The following is a 23876-nucleotide window of genomic DNA, read 5'->3' as shown; positions in this document are numbered from 1 at the left end:
GTGTCTGCCTTTCTCTATCTCTGTTTCTATCTCTATCTCTATCTCGATATCTATCTCTATCCCTATCTCTATCTTTATCTCTGTCTCTTTCTTTTTCTCTATCTCTATCTCTATCTCTATGTCTATGCCTTTCTCTATCTCTATCTCTATCTCTATCTCTATTATTATCTGCATCTCTATCTCTATATCCATCTTTATCTCTATCTCTATCTCTATCTCTATCTATATCTCTATCTCTATCTCTATTTCTATCTCTATCTCTATCTCTATCTCTATCTCTATCTCTATCTCTATCGCTATCTCTATGTCTATCTCTATCTCTTTCTCTATCGCTATCTCTATCTCTATCTCTATCTCTATTTTTATCTTTTTTCATATGTCTATCTCTATCTCTATCTCTATCTATATTTATATCTCTATTTCTATCTCTATTTCTATTTGTATCTCTATCGCTATCTCTATCTCTATCTGTATCCCTATTTCTATCTCTATCTCTATCTCTATCTCTATCTCTATCTCCATATCTATCTCTATCTCTATCATATTCCCTATCTCTATCTCTATCTCTATCTCTTGTCTATCTCTATCTCTATCTCTCTTTCTATCTCTATGTCTATCTCTATCTCTATCTCTATCTCTATCTCTATCTTTATCTCTATCGCTATCTCTATCTCTATCTCTATCGCTATCTCTATCTCTATCTCTATCTCTCTCTGTATCTCTATCTCTATCTCTATCTCTATCTCTATCTCTATCTCTATCTCTATCTCTATGTCTATCTCTATCTCTATCTCTATCTCTATCCCTATCTTTCTCTCTATCTCTATCTCTATCTCTATCTCTATCCCTATCTCTATCCCTAGTTTTATCTCTATCTCTATCTTTATCATTATCTATAGCTCTATCAGTATTTCTGTCTCCATCTGTATCTCTATCTCTATCTCGATCTCTTTCTCTGTCTCTATCTCTATCTCTATCTCTATCTCTATCTCTATCTCTAGCTCTCTCTCTATCTCTATCTCTATCTATATCCCTAGCTTTCTCTCGATCTCTATTTCTATCTCTATCTCTATTCCTATCTCTATCTCTATTTGTACCTCTATCTCTATCTCTATCTCTAGGTTTATCTCTATCTCTATTTGTATCATTATCTATATCTCTATCAGTATTTCTATCTCCATCTCTATCTCTATCTCTATCTCGATCTCTTTCTCTATCTCTATCTCTATGTCTATCTATATATCTATCTCTGACTCTATTTATATCTCTATCTCTCTCTCTATCTCTACCTCTATTTCTATCTCTATGTCTATCTCTATATCTATCACTCTATCTTTCTCTATCTCTATCTCTATCTCGACCTCTATCTCTATCTCTATCTCTATCTCTATCTCTATATCTATCTCTATCTCTATCTCTATATCTATCCTTTTCTCTATCTCTATCTCTATTTCTAACTCTATCCCAATCTCTATCTCTATTTCTATCTCTATCTGTATCGCTATCTCTACCTCTATATCTATCTCAATCTCTATCTCTATCTTTATCTCTAGCTCTATCTCTATCTCTATCACTATCTCTATCTCTATCTCTATCTCTATATCTATCTCTATTTCTATCTCTATCTCTATCTCTATCACGATCTCTACCTCTATCTCTATATTTATCTCCATCTCTATCTCTATCTGTATTTTTACTTCTATCTGTATCCTTATCTCTATCTCTATCTCTATCTCCATCTCTATCTCTATCTTTATCTCTATCTTTATCTCCATCTCTATCTGCATATCTATCTCCATCTCTATCTCTATGTCTATCACTATCTCTATCGCTATCTCTTTCTCTATCTGTATCTCTATCTCTATTTATATCTATATCTCTATTCCTATCTCTGTCTATATCTTTATCTTTATCGCTATCATTATCTCTATCTCTATCTCTATCTCTATCTCTCTCTCTATCTCTATCAGTATCTCTATCTCTATCTGTTTCTCTATCGCTATCTCTGTCGCTATCTCTATCTTTATATCTATCTTTCTCTCTATCTATATTACTATCTCGATCTCTATCTCTATCTCTATCTCTATCTCTTTCTATATCTCTATCTCTATCTCTATCTCTATCTCTATCTTTATCTCTATCTCTTTCTTTTTCTCTATCTCTATCTCTATCTCTATGTGTATGGCTTTTTCTATCTTTATCTCTATCTCTATTTCTCTCTTGATATCTAAATCTATCTCTAACTCGATTTCTATTTTTATATGTAAATCTATCTTGATCTCTATCTTGATCTCTATCTCTGTTTCTATCTTTATCTCTATCTTGATCTCTTTCTCTATTTCTATCTCCATCTCTATCTCTATCTCTATGGTTATCTATATGTCTATCTCTATCTTTATCTCTATCTCTATCTTGATCTCTATTTCTATCTCTATCTGTATCTCTATGTCTATCTCTATCTCTATCTCTAGCTCTATCTGTATATTTATTTCTCTCTGCATATCTATCCCTGTTTCTATGTCTATCTCTATCTGTATCTCTTTCTGTATCTCAATCTCTATCTCTATCTCTATCTATGGTTCTAACTCTATCTCTATCTCTAAATCTATCTCTATCTCTATCTCTATCTTCATCTCTATCATTATCTCTATCTGTATCTCTATCTTTGTCTCTATCTCTTTCTTTTTCCCTATCTCTATCTCTATGTCTATGTGTCTGCCTTTCTCTATCTCTATTTCTATCTCTATCTCTATCTCTATCTCTATATCTATCTCTAGCTCTATCTCTATTTTTATCTCTATCTCTATCTCTATCTCTATCCCTATATCAATCTCTAGCTATATCTCTATATCTATCTCAATCTCTGTCTCTATCTCTATCTCTATCTCTATCTGTATCTGTATCTCTATCTCTATCTCTATCTCTATTTTTATCTCTATCTCTATCTGTACCTGTATGTGTATCGCTATCTCTGTCGCTATCTCTATCTTTATATCTATCTTTGTCTCTATCTATATTCATATCTCTATCTCTATCTCTATCTGTACCTCTATCTCTATCTCTATCGCTATCTCTATCTCTATCTCTATCTCTATCTCTATCTCTATCTCTATCTCTATCTCTATCTTTATCTGCATCTCTATCTCTATATCCATCTTTATCTCTATCTCTATCTCTATCTCTATCTCTATCTCTATCTCTATCCCTATCTCTATCTCTATCTCTATCTCTATCTCTATCTCTATCTCTATCTCTATCTCTATCTCTATCTCTATCTCTATCTCTTTCTCTATCTCTATCTCTATCTCTATCTCTATCTCTATCTCTATCTCTATCTCTATCTCTATCTCTATCTCTATCTCTATCCCTATCTTTATCTCTATCTCTATCTCTATCTCTATCTCTATCCCTATCTCTATCTCTATTTGTATCGCGATCTATATCTCTATCTCTATCTCTCTCTCTATCTCTATCTCTATCTCTATATCTATCTCTATCTCTATCTCTATCTTTATCTCTATCTCTATCCCAATCTCCATTTATATCTCTATCGTTATCTCTATCTCTATCTTTATCTCTATCTCTATCTCCATCTCTATCTCTATCTTAAGCTCTATCTCTTTCGCTATCTCTATTTCTATCTCTTTCTCTATCTGTATCTGTATCTGTATCTCTATCTCTTTCTGTATCTCTATCTCTATCTCTATGTTTATCTCTATCTCTATCTTTATCATTATCGATATCTCTATGAGTATTTCTATCTCCATCTCTATCTCTATCTCTATCTTGATCTCTTTCTCTATCTTTATCTCTATCTCTATCTATATCTCTATCTCTATCTCTATTTCTCTCTCTCTCTTTGTCTCTCTATCTGTACCTCTATTTCTATCTCTATCTCTATCTCTATATGTATCCCTATATCTTTCTCTATCTCTATCTCTATCTCTATCTCTATCTCTATCTCTATCTCTATCTCTATATCTATCTCTATCTCTATCTCTACCTCTATCTCTATTTCTATCTCTATCTCTATCTCTATATCAATCTCTCTCTATCTCTATCTCTATCCTTTTCTCTATCTCTATCTCTATCTCTATCTCTATCCCTATCTCTATTTATATCTCTATCTGTATCTCTATCTCTACCTCTATATCTATCTCTATCTCTATCTCTATCTTTATCTCTATCTCTATCTCTATCTCTATCTCAATCTCTATCCCTATCTTCATCTCTATTTCTATCTCTATCTCTATCTCTATGACTATCTCTCTCTCTATCTCTATATTTATCTCCTTGTCTATCTCGATCTGTATTTTTATTTCTTTCTGTATCCTTATCTCTATCGCTATCTCTATCTCGATCTCCATCTCTATCTCTATCTTTATCTCTATCTTTATCTCTATCTCTATCTGCATATCTATCTCTATCTTTATCTCTAGCTCTCTCTCTATCTCTATTGCTATCTCTTTCTCTATCTGTATCTCTATCTCTATTTATATCTATATATCGATTCCTACCTCTGTCTGTATCTTTATTTCTATCGCTATCATTATCTCTATCTCTATATCTATCTCTATCTCTATCTCTATCTCTATCTCTATCTCTATCTCTATCTCTATCTCTATCTCTATCTGTATGTAGATCTCTATCTCTATCTCTACATCGATTTTTATCTCTATCTCTATCTCTATCTGTATCTGTATCGCTATCTCTGTCGCTATCTCTATCTTTATATCTATCTTTCTCTCTATCTATATTCCTATCTCTATCACTATCTCTATCTCTTTCTATATCTCTATCTCTATCTCTATCTTTATCTCTATCTCTTTCTTTTTCTCTATCTCTATCTCCATCTCTATGTCTATGGCTTTCTTTATCTCTAGCTCTATCTCTATCTCGATCATTATATCTAAATCTATCTCTATCTCTATTTCTTTTTTTATATCTAAATCTATCTTTATCTCTATCTTGATCTCTATCTCTGTGTCTATCTCCATCTCTCTCTCTATCTCTATGTCTATCTCTATCTTTATCTCTATCTCTATCTCTATCTCTATCTCTATCTCTATCTCTATCTCTGTCGCTATCTCTATGTCTATCTCTATCTCTATCTCTATCTCTATCTGTATATTTATTTCTATCTGCATATCTATTACTGTTTCTATCTGTATCTCTATCTCTATCTCTTTCTTTATCTCAATCTCTATGTCTATCTCTATCTATGTTTCTAACTTTATCTCTATCTCTATATCTATCTCTATCTCTATCTTTTTCTTTATCTCTATCATTATCTCTATCTCTATCTCTATCTTTGTCTCTATCTCTTTCTTTTTCTTTATCTCTATCTCTATCTCTATGTGTATGCCTTTCTCTAACTCTGTTTCTATCTCTATCTCTATCTCTATATGTATCTCTATCTCTATCTCTATCTTTCTATCTATCTTTATCTCTATCTCTATCTCTATCTTTATCTCTGTTTCTTTCTTTTTCTGTATCTGTATCTCTATCTCTATGTCTATGCCTTTCTCTATCTCTATCTCTATCTCTATCCCTATCTCAATGTCTAGCTATATCTCTATATCTATCTCTATCTCTGTCTGTATCTCTACCTCTATCTGTATCTGTATCTCTATCTCTATTTGTATCATTATCTCTATTTTTATCTCTATCTCTATCTCTACCTGTATGTCTATCGCTGTCTCTGTTGCTATCTCTATCTTTATATCTATCTTTGTCTCTATCTATATTCCTATCTCTATCTCTATCTCTATCTCTATTTCTATCTCTATATCTATCTCTATCTCTATCTGTATCTCTATCGCTATCTCTATCTCTATCTCTATCTCTATCTCTATTTCTTTCTCCATCTCTATCTCTATCTCTATCTATATCTCTATTTATATCTCTATCTATATCTTTAGATCTATGTCTATCTCTATATCTATCTCTTTCTCTATGTCTGTCTCTATCTCTATCTCGATCTTGCACTCTATCTCTATCTCTATCTCTATCTCAATTTCTATCTCTAGCTCTATCTCTAGCTCTCTCTCTCTCTCTATCTCTATCTGAATCTTTATCTTTATCTGTATATCTATCTTTGTCTCTATCTCTATCTGTATCTCTATCTGTATCTCTATCTGTATTTCTATTCCTATCTCTATCTCTATGTCTATCTCTATATCTATCTCTATCTCTATCTCTATCTTTATTTCTATCTATATTTCTATCTCTATCTCTATCTCTATCTCTATCTCTCTTTCTATCTCCATCTCTGTCGCTCTCTCTATCTCTATCTCTATCTCTATCTCTCTCTATCTCTATCTTTGTCTTTATCTCTATCTCTATCTTTGTCTCAATCTCTATCTCTATCTCTATCTCTATCTCTATCTCTATCTCTATCGCTATCTGTATCTCTGTCTCTATCTCTATCTCTATGTCTTTGTCTATCTCTATCTCTATCGCTGTCTCTATCTCTATCTCTACCTCTATCTCTATCTCTGTCAATATGCCTATCTATATTTTTATCTTTATCTCTATTTTTCTCTCTATCTGGAACTCTAACCCTATATATATATCTCTATTTTATCTCTATTTCTATCTCAATATCTATCTTTATCTCTACCTCTACCTCTATCTCTATCTCTATCCTTATCTCTATCTCTATCTTTCTTTCTATCTCTGTCTATATCTCTATCTCTATCTCTATCTGTATCTATATCCCTATCTCTGTCACTATCTCTGTCTCTACATCTATCTTTATCCCTATGTCTATCTCTATCTCTATCTCTATCTCTATCTCTATCTCTATATCTATATCTATATCTATTTTTATATCTATCTCTATCTCTATTTGTAGCTCTATCTCTATCTCTGACGTCGGACGACAAAGGAAAAGGGCGAGTGATGAGATGGATGGGTTGACGATGGGAACTGGGTCTATAGGGAGGGATAAAACAATCCACAGAAATTCACACGGTTGGATTGGGACTTTAAAACCGATGAAAATCTGGTGGTGCAGCTCCGACCTTTATTGAGGGCGGGAGTACTGTCTTCCCCCACCGTGATGATGCCTAAGCACCGAAATCATTACCCGAATTCGCGTCGCGAAGAAACACTCGGGAAAGAGAGAGAGAAGAGGTGGAAATCCAAACCAAAACTAATTCTGACGGCTGTGGAGACTTCTCGAGAAAACACTGGACGGAGAACACTTTCGACACCAAAGAGTTTCAGCACCGTAGTGCGTGAAGAGGATGCGGAAAATTCTGATCGTGACGAGGCTGGGCGAATCTGGGCGTTGAGCGGCCCACTAGACAAGGACGATGTTGGGCATTTCGGGTGTTGAACGGCCCTGGTTGAGTGTAGAGTGCGGCGGGGCGCACCCAGAGCGCGCGTAGCGTGCGCGCCTTGGAGCGTCGGACGGCGTCGACGATGACCGGCTGCCTGGGACACTCTGGGTGGCGTCCTAGGACATGGCTTGGGCGGCCTTGGCGAGGACAGCCTAGGCGTCCTGGCGGGGCTGCCGGGGCGGCCTTGGCTGGGGCGGCCTGGGCGTCCCTTGAGGGAGGTCTGGGCGGCCATGGCTGGGGCGGCCTGGGTGTCCTGGAGGGGCGGCCTGGGTGGCCTCGGCTGGGGCGTTCTGGGCGGTCCAGGCGGGGCTACCTGGGCAGCCTTGGCTGGGGCGGCCTGGGCGTCCTGGCGGGGCTGCCTGGGCGGCCTGGGCTGGGGCAGCCTTGGTGTCCGTAGTGAGAGGTCTAGGCGGCCTTGGCTAGGGCGGCCTGGGCGTCCTGCTGGGGTGGCCTGGGCGGCCTCGGGTGGGGCGTCCTGGGCGGCTTGGCTGGGCGGCCTGGGCGGCTTGGCTGGGGTGTTCTGGGCGGCCTGGCTGGGGCAGCCTGGGTGTCCTAGCGGGGCGGTCTGGGCGGCCTCGGCTGGGGCGGGCTGGGCGGCCTGGGCGGCTTGGCTGGGCGGCCTGGGGGAGTGAGAGAGAGGGTGGGAGAGAGAGGGTAAAGAACGAGAATAGGAGAGGGAGAGAGGATGGCGAGAGAGGAAGGAGACAAGACGGGAGGCCGACGTCGCGAGGCAGCGGTGGCGGCGACGGCGGTAGCGGTGGCAGCGGCGGTGACGGCTAGGGTTCAGAGGGGTAGGGAGGTTGGGCAGTCCTCCAAGAAGAGTTAAACAAAACTCAATTCATGAAATTATGACTGCCTAAGAGTTTCTTGAAAACAATGGCCTTTATATAGACCTTGGAGGAAAGAGAAATTGACGGAAAGTAAAGACGTGCACCGTGTCACGCCAAAGGGCAGTTGTGGATCTGCCTTTGGTGTCGTGTCATGACGCGCGTAGAGACATGCGCGGGTGGAGACGTGCTAGTTAGCCGTTGTGGCGAGTCGGCTTTAGTGTTGACTCCGGTTGTCTGTGGCGGGTTGACTTTGGTTGACTCCGGTTGACCATGGTTCATAGCACGCGTGTTTACTCTGGTAGACCGTGGTGATGCGTTCGTCGATGATATGTTGGCGTCCTCGCCATCAATCTCTATCTCTATCTTTATATATATCTCTATCTCTATCTCTATCTCTATCTCTATCTTTATCTCTATTTCTATCTCTATCTCTATGTCCATCTCTATCTCTAACTCTATCTCCATCTCTATCTCTATCTTTATCGCTATCTCTATCTCTATCTTTATCTCTATCTCTATCTATATCCTATCTCTATTTCTATATCCATCTATATCTATATCTCTCTCTCTATCTTTATCTATATCTTTGTGTGTATCTCTATCTCTATGTCTATCTCTATCTTTATATATGTGTCTATCTCTTTCTCATGCTCTATCTCGATCTCTATTTCTATCTCTATCTTTATCTCTATCTCTATCTGTATCTCTTTCTCTATCTATTTCTTTACCTCTATCCTTAGCTCTATCTCTATCTCTATCTGTATCTCTTTCTCTATCTATATCTTTACCTCTATCCTTAGCTCTATCTCTATCTCTATCTCTATCTCTATCCTTAGCTTTATCGCTATCTCTATTTCTATCTCTATCTCAATCTCTATCTCTATCTCTAACTCTATCTCTATCTCTATCTCTATCTCTATCTCGATGTCTATCTCTATCTCTATCTCTATATCTATCTCTATCTCTATCTCTATCTCTATCTTTATCTCGATCTCTATCTCTATCTCTATCTCTCTCTATTTATATCTTTATCTTTATGTCTATCTCTATTTTTGTTTCTATCTTTATCTCTATCTCTATCGTTATCTGTATTTCTATCCCTATATTTATCTCTATCTCTATCTCTATCTCTATCTCTTTCTCTATTTCTATCTCTATCTCTATCTCTATCTTAATCTCTATCTCTCTTTCTATCTCTATCTCTATCTCTATCTGAATCTCTATTTCTCTTTCTATCTCTATCTCTAGCTCTATCTCTATCTCTATCTCTATCTCTATCTCTATGTCTATCTCTATATCTTCCCTGTCTCTATCTTTGTCTCTATCTCTAGCTCTAGCTGAATTTCTATCACTCTCTATCTTTATCTCCATTATTGTCTTTAGTTCGATCTCGATCTCTAACTCTCTATCTATATCTATCTCTATTTTGATGTCCATCTCAATCTCCATCTCTCGCTCTTTATTTATCTCTATCTTTGTACCTTTCTCTATCCCCATCTCTATCACTATCTTTGTCTCCATCTCTATCTCTATCTCTATCTCTATCTCTATCGCTATCTATCTCTATCATAATGTCTATCTTTCTCTATCTGTATATCTATCGCTATCCATATCTCTATCCGTATCTCTATCTCTATATCTATTTCTATCTCTATCTCGATCTCTATCTCTATCTCCATCTCTATATCTTTGTTTATCTCTATCTTTATCTTTATCTCCACCTCTATCTCCATCTATACCTCTATATCTAGCTTTATTTGTATCTTTATATCTATCTGTATCTCTATCTTTATATCTATCTCTATCGCTATCTTTATCTCTATCTCTATCTTTGTCTCTATATCTACCGCTATCTCTATCTCTATCTGTATTTCTATCCCTATCTCTATCTCTATGTCTATCTCTATCTCTATCTCTATCTTTATTTCTATCTATATCTCTATGTCTATCCCTATCACTCTTTCTATCTTTGTATCTATCTCTCTCTCTCTATGCCTATCTCTACCTCTATCTCTATCTCTCGCCCTTTCTTTATCTCGATCTTTGTCCCTTTCTCTATCGCAATCTCTATCTCTATCTCTAAATATATCTCTATCTCTATCTCTATCTCGTGCTCTTTCTCTATCTCTATCGCTATCTCGATCTCTATCTCTATCTTAATATCCATCTCTTTCTCTATCTCTGTCTCGATCTGTATCCATATCTCTATCTGTATCTCTATTTCCATCTCTTTCTCTATCAGTATCTCTATCTCTATTTGTATCTCTATCTCTATCCCTATCTTTATCTTTGTCTCTATCTGTATCTCCATCTCTACCTCTATATCTAGGTTTATCTGTATCTCTATCTCTATCTCTATCGCTATATCTATCTCTATCCCTATCTTTATTGCTATCCTTAGCTCTATCTCTATCTCTATTTCTATTTCTATCTCTATGTCTATCTCTCTCTATCGCTATCTCTATGTCTATCTTTATCTCTTTCTCTATCTTTATCTCTATCTCTATCTCTATCTCTATTTCTATCTCTATCTCTATCTCTATCTCTATTTCTATCCCTATCCGTATCTCTATCCATATCTCTATCTCTATATGTATTTCTATCTCTATATGTATTTGTATCTCTATATGTATTTCTATCTCTATCTCTATATGTATCTCTATCACTATCTCCATCTATATCTCTATGTTTATCTCTGTTCTTATCTTTGTCTCTATCTCTATCTCCCCCTCTACCTCTAAATCTAGGTTCATCTGTATCTGTATCTCTATCTTTATCTCTATCTCTATATCTATCTCTATCCCTATCTGATGGAGGACCACCTCGGAGACGACACGCCGGGGCGTCGTCAGCCACGGCGAGCAGCTCACGTCGATGCTCGCCACCTGGGCTTTATCTACTCCGTGTAAGTATGTCTTTTCACTTACGTTTGTTTTCATTTGGTTGTATTTCTGGATTTATGGATTGGGCCAATGTTGGGCCCCATCCTTCGTCTTTCGTTTTCTTTTTACGTTTGTATTTCAAATTTGTAAGGAGAGGCCAAACCACGTCTCGCGATGGTTCGTCCTCTCCCACGTTCACTTGGCATCCATCCTCACTATATAAGGGGATGGCATGCCCAAGGAACATTTGGAGTCATTTGTTGAAGAGTTTTCAAACTTGTGTCTCCCCTATCGTAGAGAGAGTAGTGTAGGAGGTTTGGCTAACCTCACCCACGTCGAGATTACTCCGTGGTGTAGAGCCCACGTCTCTCTCATTGAGATCACTCCGAGGGAACGTGTACAAGCGTGCCGTCAAGATCACTCCGGCACGAGTAAAGATTCAAGAAGATCGTCTGCGCTTGGTCAAGGAGGCTCCGTTGTCGAGATCTCTCTAGAGGAGTTCAAAGGTCCAAGAACATCGTCGATTCCCTCACCCGCCTCAGGGATTAACCAGAGCCACGGCCAGGCTTTGCCAAGCCCCACAAGAATCTCCTGCTCCTGATCATCTCTTGGTTGGTTGTCAATCAAGAAAGCTTCTCCTTGGTCCAAGATCATCCTAGAACCTCCTTTCTTGGGCGTTCTTGGTTGTCCGCATTCGAGAAGGCCGAACCAAGCGTCAAGAACCACCGATCGCTGCTAAGAGTCCGGCCATCACCGTCTTCGGCTGCGTTCTTGCCCAACCCGACGCCCCGTGCGTGTGGACCCCCTCCGCCCGCCGCTGCCACTCGCCAAGTCTGCCGCCGTCGCCGCTCATCCCGCTCGCGGCCACCGTGCCCGTCCTTGCCGCGACACTATTACCCCCGCTCGCCTGCGTATGAGTCTCAGCCGCGCGTCCCCACCGTGGCCTTCTGCGCGCGTTCGCGCGGCCATCCGCCGGCCCCATCCATCGCGCGCGCCCACAGCGCAGGTCCGCGGCCTACCTGTCGCGTGCTCGTCACACGCTCCCCGCCCAACGCTCACGCGCCTTCCCACCTACGAGTGCCGCACGTACGCCTGTGTGCCGACCCCTCTGAGCACACCGCGCGTGCTCACCTGCCTGCACGCGCGCCGCGCGACCTCAGCCAACATTGTACGGCGCCCCGAGCTTTCCACGCCGACACGAGCAACGCCCCCTCGTCTCTCCCACCGTTATCGCTGGACACCAGGCTAGCATCTTGCCCGTTTGGGGGCCATCGTCCCCGAGAGCCGCCCATGTCCGAGCATTCGCCACCAACGACGCCGTCCGCACACCGTCGTCAACTCGGAAGAGATCTTTACGCCGTGGATTAGCGATAATCAAGTACCTGCTCGTCTCCCCTCCATCTTACCAGTATCATTATTTTCTGCAGTCTCGTCGTCCGCTATCGCGTCCTCTGCCATAACTCTCACTACTATTCTGGGATAGGATAGCCACCCTCGTCAAGTGTAGAAATTCTTGTGGTTGACAGGGTAATCACCTGATCTAGACGCCGGACATTACTGGGTCGTAACACACCCCTCACTGATTAGTCGTCTAGTCGGTCTCACGGGTCATTGGGGGTTTGATCCTATGATCTCTCTCTCTTCACTGATCGACGTGAACTTACACTCTTACTTGTCGGCGTCTCCGCTGCTTATTCACCGTTGTTTTCCTTCGTCGATTTGCATTTCACGAATTCATTCATCATATCCCTGTGGCGTAATACGAGTCGATCGATTCCGGCCCATCGTATTACATCATATTGGTATCAAAGCCGGTCGTGTTAGCTTTCGCTTAACACGGTGGGTAGAATATCACTAGAAATTTAATTGAATTGTGCACATCATATTTCGAAAGTCATTTGCATTACATCGTGCACGTCATTTCATTGCATCCATCACACGCATACCCTAGACATTTAGGTTGTGGATTGTTGACCATAGTATGGTTCGTACGCGAGCCCAGTGTCGGGATACCGGCTAGGTTGAACGGGACGACGATCGTGATCACGATCTCGTCATAGGGGATCCTCTGGTAGAGGAATCACTAGGCGAATGATTGCTGAACGAACCGGTGGATCCCGAGGAGGTGCCTTTACCTCCTCCGCCACCTAGGGAACCCGCCACTCAGGTTTCGAGGCCTCCAGCTGAAGCTGCGCCTGGAGCACCTCGAGCTTCCGAAGACCGGAGATCATCTACCGCCGCCCCTACTCATAGGGCATCGGTAGAAGAGCCCTATGATGAGCCTTTGGCTCGTGAGATTCCCCGACTACCGGCCAAGGCTCTCATGCAGGAGCCTCCCGCCTCGGGTCACCGACCACGAGACCCCGAGGCCCCGCCACTTCGCTACCGACATGCTGAGGACTGGGAGTACGACCGTGAGGACCGACGAAGATCCCTGCCTCGGGGATACGATCGCGATGACCGACGTAGGTCACCGCCTCAGGAGGAGAGGCCAGCGCCTCGATATTATGACGATCGTTTCTATCCTCCGGATAGGAACTATTACCCTCCCAAGAATCGGAATTCTCGGCGCTACGACTACCCGGAGGAGGGGTTGCTCAACCCCAACCGCATATCGGTGCAGGACGCACCACACTATTCTTCTCACTGGGTAGCCCACGGCCGCCACCCCCAGTACATCGATCGAATGTCGCCACTTATGGCGGTAGCTCTGCCTATCCGCCCCACTACCAGGCCGCGCCTACCCATGCTCCGGATCAGTACGAAGAGGACCCGGCACCACCTCGAGCATCACCGAGACACACTACGGATTATGATCGCGTGCCATGTCGGGATCACTACGCCGACGACGAGCCACGCTATCGGAGGTATCCTGACCATCTTCCCCACCGGGAAGATGCTTATCCGCCACGGCATCCATCACCACCAAGACGGCCTCATCATGACGACTATCCGGATGAGCAACACTACTATCATCCAACACCCCGTCGTGATGCCTACTACAAGGACCGTCCGGACTACATCCACCCCCGAGGTGCACCTCGTCGTCCCCCTGTCCGTCGCCATGATGACGAGCACGAGCGACATCGAGAGGCACATCGCGCGATGATACAAAAGAGCGTACGAATGGAGGTGCTGATCTTTGAAGGGTCTAGGAACCCGAAAGATTATACGGATTGGGAATCAGACCTGGAAAGTTATTTCCAGTGGTATCGCATGGATGACGACTTGTGTGTGGCCTACACCGAGGCCCGACTTGGAGGACAAGCGAAAATTTTTTGGAAGAACGAGAAGGAAGTCGCACGACAGCGAGGAGATCCCCCTTTCACTTGGGATGAGATGTCACGTAAGCTCAAGGATAAGTATATCCCTAAGCTTTACATGACACACCTCATGTTAAAGTGGATGGATCTCAAACAAGGAAAACACAAGGTCTCGGATTATATTGAGGAATTCGAAGAATACCGAATGCAGTGTAAATTTGTGGATAGCCCACAAATTCAGATCGCGTTTTTTGTACACGGGCTTCGCCCAAACTTGGGGGCTCGTGTGCTAGAGCAGAATCCCTCGATCGTTGACCTCGCCTATAGCCTCGTTGAGAGCAACGAGTTTACTCATGATGACGTTGTGACTACCACTTCCTCGGCTCCTCGTCCCACTCAGTCGTCAGCGACATCTACTACTACATGCTCCACTACGGCATGGAACCGGAGCAGCACCACCATGCCTCGATCTACAGCTTCACCAGCGACACCGGCACCGGCCCCGGCACCGACGCCCACTACTTCTTCAGTGATATCCACGGCTAGAGCCCCGAATGCTCCACGCGAGCCCATTCAGTGCTTTAAATGTAAAGGATTTGGGCACCGACCGACCGATTGCCCATCACTCATGGTTATGGACATCTACGGGCAGCCAGTAGAGGAACAGCCCGAAGACGATCTTGAGGTGGATGAATATCCCGGCGAGTGTCCGGATGGTGAGGATGTGGATGACCCACTTGGGTACATCCAAATCACACCAATCCCCACGCCCGCGACGTACCCCGTCGCGACCTTGAACACCCCCGGGGTTAGGAGTACCACTGACAATAGTCGGGCCAATCCTTCCCATCGTAGTTCGACCATGGCCACTCGACCAGTCGACGTCGCTCAGCGCACGTCGATCTTCTACACGTACGTCAAAATCGGTGGACGTACCTACAAGCTTATGGTCGACAGTGGGAGTTGCATAAATGGTATATCTGAGGATACGGCTACTCGCCTTGGACTCCCGTTGATTCCTCATCCCACTCCATACCATGTGTCATGGATAGACGCATCGACCATCTCGGTGAAGATGCAGTGCTACGTGCCCTTGAAGATGATCACGTACGATGAGAAGGTCCTATGCGATGTACTACCAATGAAAATTGGTAGCATCATCCTAGGACGACCTTGGTTGTATGACCATGACGTACAACTGTCCGGGCGGGCAAACACTTGCTCCTTCGTCTACGGAGAACGTAGGCTCATATGGTATCCCTCAGTGCGGATACCATCTCTGCCTACCCATTCGGCGACGGTACCCCCTCGCGCTGCACCTACTGCCATTATCACTAATGGTTGCATCTTCCAGCGCGAGTTAGAGCTCGAACAGGATTCGACTCCTATCTGCTACGCCGTCACACTCTCGGACGGAGTTGTTGAGTCTGGACACGAGCCTTGATAACACCCTAATTTCTGTCTTTATTTCATGTTATTAGCACAATTTTATGCATTTAAAGAGCTTAAAATGGGGTTGTTATCACATATTTACATGAAAATAGTGTTTTCAAGTGATTTCTGATTTTACCCTAATTTTCTGTTAATTCTATGAATTTTAATGGATTTATGGAAGCTCGAAATAACTATTTATGAATCAAAATGGCAAATTTAATATTTTATTTTGACATTTATCAGCATGGGAATGAATCAGTGAATTTTCTAGAATTTTTTACGAATTTTTAGGATTTTTTTTGGGATTTATTTGAAGAGGAAATGCATTTATTCTAAGAAAAAAGGTATATTTATAATAGAAAAAAAGTATTTTTATAATTTTTGAACATTGAAGGGGCTTTTGGCAAACTTTCGTTGCAAAAAGACCCTGAAAACAGCTCTCGGTCGCGACGGCAGGCGTAAAGATCCAATATAAAATTTTACAAGGTTTTATCGCAATTACCAGTTTTATTGTTTTATTGTTTTAGAAGAAAAGCGGAGGAGAGAGAATGTGGGGAGGACAGAGACATAAATACTTTAGGGCGGCGTTCACTTGCAACTTTTAATTTTCTAAAGGGGTTCGTAAAAAAAAACCGCAAGGAGTCTCTCGCGTGTCGACGTGGCACTCTCTTGGCCGTCAGATGAGAATCGGATGGAGCGTGAAGAGTGAGAAGCTCCGGGAGGTAAGTTCACCGCCCGTGCGGCGCATGCAACGCGCACGCACGGGCGGTGACCTGGCGCATTTTCAATGGAAGTTTCCGCGTCCAGACGCACGCAAAGGTGCGTAGCAAAATGTACGCAAATCCCGCTTTTTTGAATTTTTCTTTTGTTTTCTTACGTGGCGCAAGGAGAGAGCACCTGCCGGAAGAATTTGGAAAGTCACCACCAAAAAAATGGCGACACGTCAGCCTGCGGTTAGGAGAAATAAAGAAATGAATAAATGAATTAATCCAATAGTTAACATTGGTCTAAATTCATTTATTCATAACTTTCGATCTAGAACTCTGATTGAGATGATTTTTTTATGGATTTGATCGTCTTGACACCCTCTTTCTATCTATATGGTTGGATCATTGAGATCAGGCCTCCATTGATAGATAAAATTTAAATACTCATAAGGGGTAAAATGGTAATTTATTCCATTTTACTTAGGTATAGAAGCCCAACTTTGAGAGGGAGGGATCATTCTTGATGGTTCTCTATCACAGCTGCAAGACAGAGAGGAGCCCCAGCCTGGATCAATCTTTTTGGTACTTTTCCCCTTCATTGTATTTGAACTTTGTTGCATTTTGAATGAAATTGGTTAAGTTGTTTGTTTCTTCTTCTCTGTTCTGATCTGAACTTCTAAATCGCTTAGCTTGAGCGGCATGTACAAGCCCTGATTAGGATTGAGAGGAGAAATTGAGGGATTTACCCAGGCATTCAATTGCATTCCCAAAGAAAAACTCTAAGAAAATAGTTTTAATTCTTAGGAGATTGAATTACCCCATCTCAGTTCTGAATTACCAAAGTAAAAAAAACAACCCAAACTCAAATTAAAAATTCCCTTTTAACCTCTCTAATTGACCTCTTGGATCCTTTCATTAGGATCAAAGAAGCCAATTTAGAGTTCCATAATTCTTCTACTCATCTCACCTCTTCTACCCCCCTTTCTAAACTCCTTGATGGCATAGCCCTCAAGTTATCTACTTATTTTTTTTTTGTTTTTTGTTTTTCTAAGTCTAGGTTAAAATTTCTTGTTTTCGCTTAGGGTTTTTCCTTTGTAACCCAAGGGGCCTATATATAGGACCCCTAAGGTAAGAGTAAGAACAAGTCTAATTTTGAATTTTTGGAAAGAAAGATCCCGTTCCCGTTTTGAGAGAAGAGAGTAACAGAGTGAAGGGCGGACGGACGGGCCGACTTTGGCCACCCGCCCCGCTCCGCCTCCCCGCTCGTCAGGACAGACCGACGGAACCCTAGGCGCCGCCGCCGCCAGTGGTCCCAGGTCGGTGGAGCGGCGCCGGACGCGAGCCGCGCCGAGTAGGGCCGCGCGCCGCGGCCAGCGCCGCCGAGCGGCCGCCGCCGCCGGGCGCCGCAGCCGCCGCGGCAGCCGGCCGGCGCTGCCAGCCGCCGCCGCCGCATAGCCGCCCGGCGCAGCGCGCCCACGCGCCGCGGCCGCCAGCTGCCGCAGCCAGCTGCGCAGCGCCTGCGCAGCCGCCAGCAGCCGCCGCAGCTGCCAGAAGCGGCCGCAGCTGCAGCGCCGCCGCGCAGCGACCGCTGCCGCTGGGGGCCGCAGCGCCGACACCGCCGCTGCGCGTACGGCCGCAGCCGCCTGAGCGCCGCGCCGCAGCAGCCGCGGCGCCGCACGGCCGCAGCCGGTTGCCGCAGCTCGCAGCCACAGCCGCTGGCAGCCGCAGCCGCCACGGTAGCGGCTGAAGCGTTACCGCTGACAGCCGGCAGCTGACAGCGCCAGCCGCAGCGCCGCAGCGGCCGCAGCGCTGCAGAAGCTGCGGCGCCGCAGCTGCCAGCGCCGCAGCAGCGCCGCGCAGCAGCCGCAGCCGCCGCAGCCGCTGCAGCCGCGCAGCCGCAGCGACCGCCACGCCGCTGCCGCCGCGCCAGGCCGCAGCTGCCGACACCGCTGCCGCCGCGAGTACCGGCCGAAGCCGCGAGCGCCGGCGCCGCAGCAGCCGCGGCGGCCAGAATCGACCGCAGCCGCCAGACGGCCGCAGCAGCCCGCAGCGGCCGTAGCCGCCGCAGCCGCCGCCGGAGTGGCCGCAGCAGGCCGCAACCGCTGGAGCGCCGCAGCCGCCGGAGCGCCGCAGCAGCTGCAGCCGCTGGAGCGCCGCAGCGCCACGGCCGCCGCAGCCGCCGGATCGGCCGCGTCGCGCCGCAGCCGCCGGATCGGCCGCGGTAGCCCAGCCGGCCGCAGCGCCCGCAGCCGCGCCGCAGCCACTCGCAACGCGGAACCGCGCGACGTTGCCGCTGCACCGAAGTCGCTAGGCGCCGCGACGGCCGCCGCGCCGCGCCACACTGGTCAGTCTCGCCGCCAGGCGATCGCCATTCGCCGGAGCATTATGGGTCGGTGCCTCTATTCCGGTCCAAGGCCCACTCGATGAACGGCTCGCATCTCGCGGTGCCGATCTCGCGCCTCAAAGCGCTGCCGCCGCCCTCCGAATCGCGAAGTCCAGCCGCCAGCCTCGCGCTCAAACCACTCTCCGGGAAGCCCAATCGCCATGCACGCATCTCGTGGATGCCACGACAGCCGTACACCGATCACGGGCCTAGTCTTAGTGGGCCGCCGCAAATCTTGGTGGCCCGATTTGGTCCAAGCCCGAGGCCTATCACCGCGAAGGAGGGTCATTACCGCGCCCGCTATCTTGGCAATCTCCGCTGCCTCCATCGCTACCTCGCTACCGCCACGCCACCATCTTTGGCCGCCATCTCCTGTCGTCGTCATCTCTGGCCTCCGCCGCTGGCCACACGACGTCGCCTATGGCTGTCCTATGCAGCTGCTAGTTCGCCGCCGTCCTCATCCGGCCGGCTGAACAGCCGCTTCCACCGGTAATCGGGTCCGTCAACGCCTTGAAGACTACCCAAGGAGCACATACCACATGGAGATAGAGTCTACTTCGGCCCTCCAATGAATTGAGGACCCAGGACAAGATCTTTCAGGGACACCCACCAACAAGGCGGGCGTGCCGCCCAAGATGAACGTCCCCGAGAGGGACGAACGGACTGCACGCTCCCGCCGCACGACGTCGACAATGTCCGTCCTGCATCACTCCTCTTCTAATTAGGGTGACGGTACTTGGAGGATGTGCTGCGACTCGCGAGCCATCAACAAGATCACGGTGAAATACCGTTTTCCTATTCCACGAGTACAGGATCTATTTGACGAGATGGTAGGCGCGTCTATCTTCTCCAATATAGAGTTACGCAGTGGCTACCATCAAGTCAGGATCAGACCAGGAGACGAATGGAAAACGGCATTTAAGATTAAGGATGGCTTGTTCGAGTGGAACGTGATGCCATTTGGGCTGTCGAACGCACCTAGTACTTTTCAACGCTTGATGAACGAGGTGGTACGACCATATATTAGCAGATTTGTCATCGTATATTTCGACGACATCCTAGTTTATAGTAAAACTAGGGACGAACACGCCCAACATCTACGCCAAGTATGCGCATCACTACGATGGGAAAAGCTATACGCGCGTCGGAAGAAGTGCACCTTCTTCACCGCCGAGGTCTCCTTCCTCGGTTTTATATTATCTGCTAGAGGAGTGACCGTCGATCCGGCCAAGGTTGAGACCATTGTCTCCTGGCCAAAACTAAAGAGCATACACGATGTTCCTAGCTTCATCGGATTGGCGACCTTCTATCGAAGGTTTATTCCCAGGTTTAGTGGCATTACCGCCCCCATCACGGACATCCTAAAGGGGAAAAAGTTCGAGTGGACCCCCTCCGCCGATCAGGCCTTCGAGCTTCTCAAGAAGCTCATGACCGAGGCACCAGTCCTCAAACTGCCTGACTTTCAAGATGTATTCGAGGTCGCCTGCGACGCTTCCGGAGTTGGGATTGGTGGAGTACTTAGCCAAAGAGGGCACCCCATCGAGTACTTCAGCGAGAAGCTGAACGACACTCGAAAGAGATACGATAACTACGACCGGGAGTTCTATGCTCTCGTGTAGTCCCTCCGACATTGGCGCCATTATTTACTCCCCAAGGAGTTTGTCCTCTTTTCGGATCACGGAGCTCTACGACATTTACACGACCAGAAGAAGGTTAGCGATCGCCATGCTAGATGGATCGCCTACCTTCAAGATTTCACCTTCGTTATCCGCCATAAGAAGGGTAAGGATAATGTCATCGCCGATGCGCTAAGTCGGCGCCCCACGGTACTTAGCATCATGAAGACCCAAATTCTCGGGCTTGAAAAAATAAGAGACGATTACACGGAGTGCCCCGATTTCTCAAAGATCTACTCATCCTTTACGTGCACTCCCACCACCAGGTCGAGAGATTACTATCTCGAGGACGGCTATCTCTTCCACGGCCGAAGACTTTGCATGCCGCGCACACCGATTCGGGACTTCCTCATCTACGAAACCCACGCCGGTGGGTTAAGTAGCCATTTCGGAGTTAACAAGACTATCCTCGCCCTAGAGGATAAATTCTAGTGGCCTTCACTAAAGAGAGACGTAGGGAAATTTATTTCCCGATGCCTCACATGCTCCCGAGCGAAGCTCACAAAACAGAACACTGGACTGTACACCCCTCTTCCGGTCCCCGAAAGACCTTGGGAGGATGTTAGTCTTGATTTTGTTTTGGGGCTACCTAGGACCGCGCGTCACCATGACTCGATTATGGTCATGGTAGATAGGTTCTCCAAGATGGCGCATTTCATTCCATGCTCGAAGACCTTCGACGCCTCTCGGATTGTGATGACTCTAAAATATGTCATCAAATAATCAAGTTCTTAAGTTTAAATTCATTACAATTATCTTGTGAATTCATGCTAAGTTCATGCATATGTATTGTTTTATGAAATCACTAACCCCACTTGATTCTTTGAATCAAGTGGAATATATTTAACATTTTATGGCTAGTGAACATTCAGAAACAGGTTAAGAAGATCAAGGAAGAGAGGAGGATCAAGAGAAGTGGGCAAAAATTCGAAGTGGCAAAAATTACGAAAATGCCCCTGGGCATGACTTAAGAGAAAACCTATAAATACTCTCTTGAGAGAGGAGTTTAGGTGTTCAGAATTTTCTCTAAGGAAACTAGGGCTTGGAGAAGAGGATTTCTGCACCCTCCAGGAGCTGATGAGCTTTTGGAGTTGGAGAGGAAGAACAGATTGAAGATAGCTTGGATTGAAGAACCACGCCTCGCCGCAAGGACGTGACACCCGACGTGGGGAAATCGCAAGCTTCAGCCCTGTAATCCCTCTCTTCTCAGACAATTTTGGTTGGGTTGGAAGAGTCACAAGATCTTCCAATGTTTTCCAACTGAGGATTGTTTCGTTTTGGATTTGATTTCAGTTTAGACTTTGTTCCTTTTTTGTTCAAATCGTCTTCCCCAAATCTTCCAAAAGAACAGAACTCCTTCGGTGGTTTTTGCACAAGCAGCGCAGTAGCAGCAGCAGCCGCACGCAGCGGAGCCGCTGTGCAGCAAAGCCGCCAGCTGCACAGCCGCGACGCAGCACGCAGCCGCGTGCACCGCTGGGTAATCAGACGCAGCACACAGCCACAGGCAGCCGCCAAGACAGCCAGGCGCAGCCGCGTGCAGCCGCGCGCAGCACAGCTGCGCACAGCCGCACGCAGCACGCAGCATCGCTTTGCTGCGCACAGCCGCACGCAGCACGCAACCGCGCGCAGCACGCAGCCGCGCGCAGCACGCAGTTGCGTGCAGGCATTCCGTGCATAGGCAGCCGCCTCGCGCTGCATAGTCAGCGCGCAGGAGGCCGCCAAGCACGCAACACCTTGCGCGCAGGTTATCCCTGCACGCAAGGTGTTCGATCCTTTGCCCCAAAGGGCAAAGGATCTGTCTACAGAGAAATTCTCTATAGACGGCTTGATTAAGTTGCACTTTAACGTAATTAAGATAAGATAAGAGAGATTTTCTTTGCTGAATTAAAAATTAAAGAACGGTTCTGTGAGTTTCCCTGAAGATTATTTAGCAGGATTAAATACTTCTGTAAAGTGGAAAAGTAACATATCTATTGACTAAGAAGGAATTTCCTGCTGTTTTCTTTTGCTCCCTGTGGATCGACCCTCACTCGCCCTAACTTGTGAGGTTTATAAATTCGTTGAATAAGCTTAATCCTCACACATGTTACTGATAAATAACCAGTAAAAAAAACACAGTAAAATTGAGCTTAACAATTGGCGCCGCTGCCGGGGAGCACGGTATTACAGTAGGAACTTTCATTTTCCTGAATCTACAGTCAAATTTTTCAAATCTACAGTCAATTCTCTGAATCTACAGTCATTTTTTGCTAATCTACAGTCATTTTTTTGTTGATTCTCCTAGAGCTGCAGGACTTAACAATCCTCAGCTTATTGTTATTCTAACCAATTGTTGAAGATTTATGGTAGTAACACGTTCAGGAGCTGGTGAAAAATCTGCAGAGAAAGACATTAGAGACACCTCTCCAGATTCCATAGTTACAGAACCTGAAATCCAGCAGGAAAATATGGCTGAAGAGATTCATCAGCAGCATGAGAGGAGAAGGACCATGCTTGACAGGTCGACACCTTCGGGAAGCCTACGTCAAACTGATGTAAATCTGAACATCGGTGATGGTATCTCCTTTCGATATGACAATGCATTAGTTCATTCCTTACCTAAATTTAATGGACTGCCTGCTCAAAATCCCTTAGAATTTCTTGATGACTTCCATATTAGGTGTTCATCTCAAAATGTTCCAGGAATTTCTACAGAAATTTTAAAAATGAAATATTTTCCTCTAACTTTAAAAGACAAAGCATTTTCTTGGTATCGTAATTTAGGAATCACCTTTAACTCATGGGATGAGATGCAAGGAAAATTTCTGCAGAAATTCTACCCTCTCTCCAAAACGAATTTCTATAGAAGGGAAATTCACAATTTCCATCCTCATGATGGAGAAGCTTTTAGTGAGTCATGGGAGAGATTCAATGATTTGTTGAGGAAGTGTCCTCACCATGGCATTGAACAATGTCAATTAGCCCAAATATTTTATGAGTCTCTCTCTGATTTTATGAAAAACAAAGTAAATCTCGCTACGGGTGGAACGTTCTATACTGCATATGGGGACGAAGTTTTTGATATTTTGGAGAGAGTCGCAGAAACTGATTTGCAGGAGATTGGAGCCAATCAGAATGGTAGGAATGTGCAGCCCAAGAGAGCAGGAGTTCTGCAGGTCAATGCCAAGGAGGGAGAGCTACAAGCGGGCCTAAGGGAGACCAACCAGAAATTGGAGGAGCTCACCTCTACCTTGAAGAATGTCTTCCTAGGTAACTCTCCCATCATTAAAGCTAAGATCTGCTCTCTCTGTTTTAGCAGGGAACATGAAGATGGAGCCTGCCAAGCCATGGAAGAAGAGGTGAAGGCCTTCAATCA

General features: G+C 45.1%; 1 non-coding gene across 1 annotated transcript; it reads right to left on the bottom strand.

The window, feature by feature from the left end:
- Positions 1 to 23358: 23358 nt before the first annotated feature.
- On the bottom strand, positions 23359 to 23464 carry LOC144715958 (small nucleolar RNA R71). The gene has a single exon (XR_013584783.1). It is a non-coding gene; the product is annotated as a small nucleolar RNA R71 (small nucleolar RNA).
- Between the last annotated feature and the right edge of the window lie 412 nt (positions 23465 to 23876).

The sequence above is a fragment of the Wolffia australiana genome, chromosome 19 (genome assembly GCF_029677425.1).
Source record: "Wolffia australiana isolate 7733 chromosome 19, ASM2967742v1".
NCBI lineage: Eukaryota > Viridiplantae > Streptophyta > Magnoliopsida > Alismatales > Araceae > Wolffia > Wolffia australiana.
This window is presented reverse-complemented; position numbering and strand designations above follow the sequence as displayed.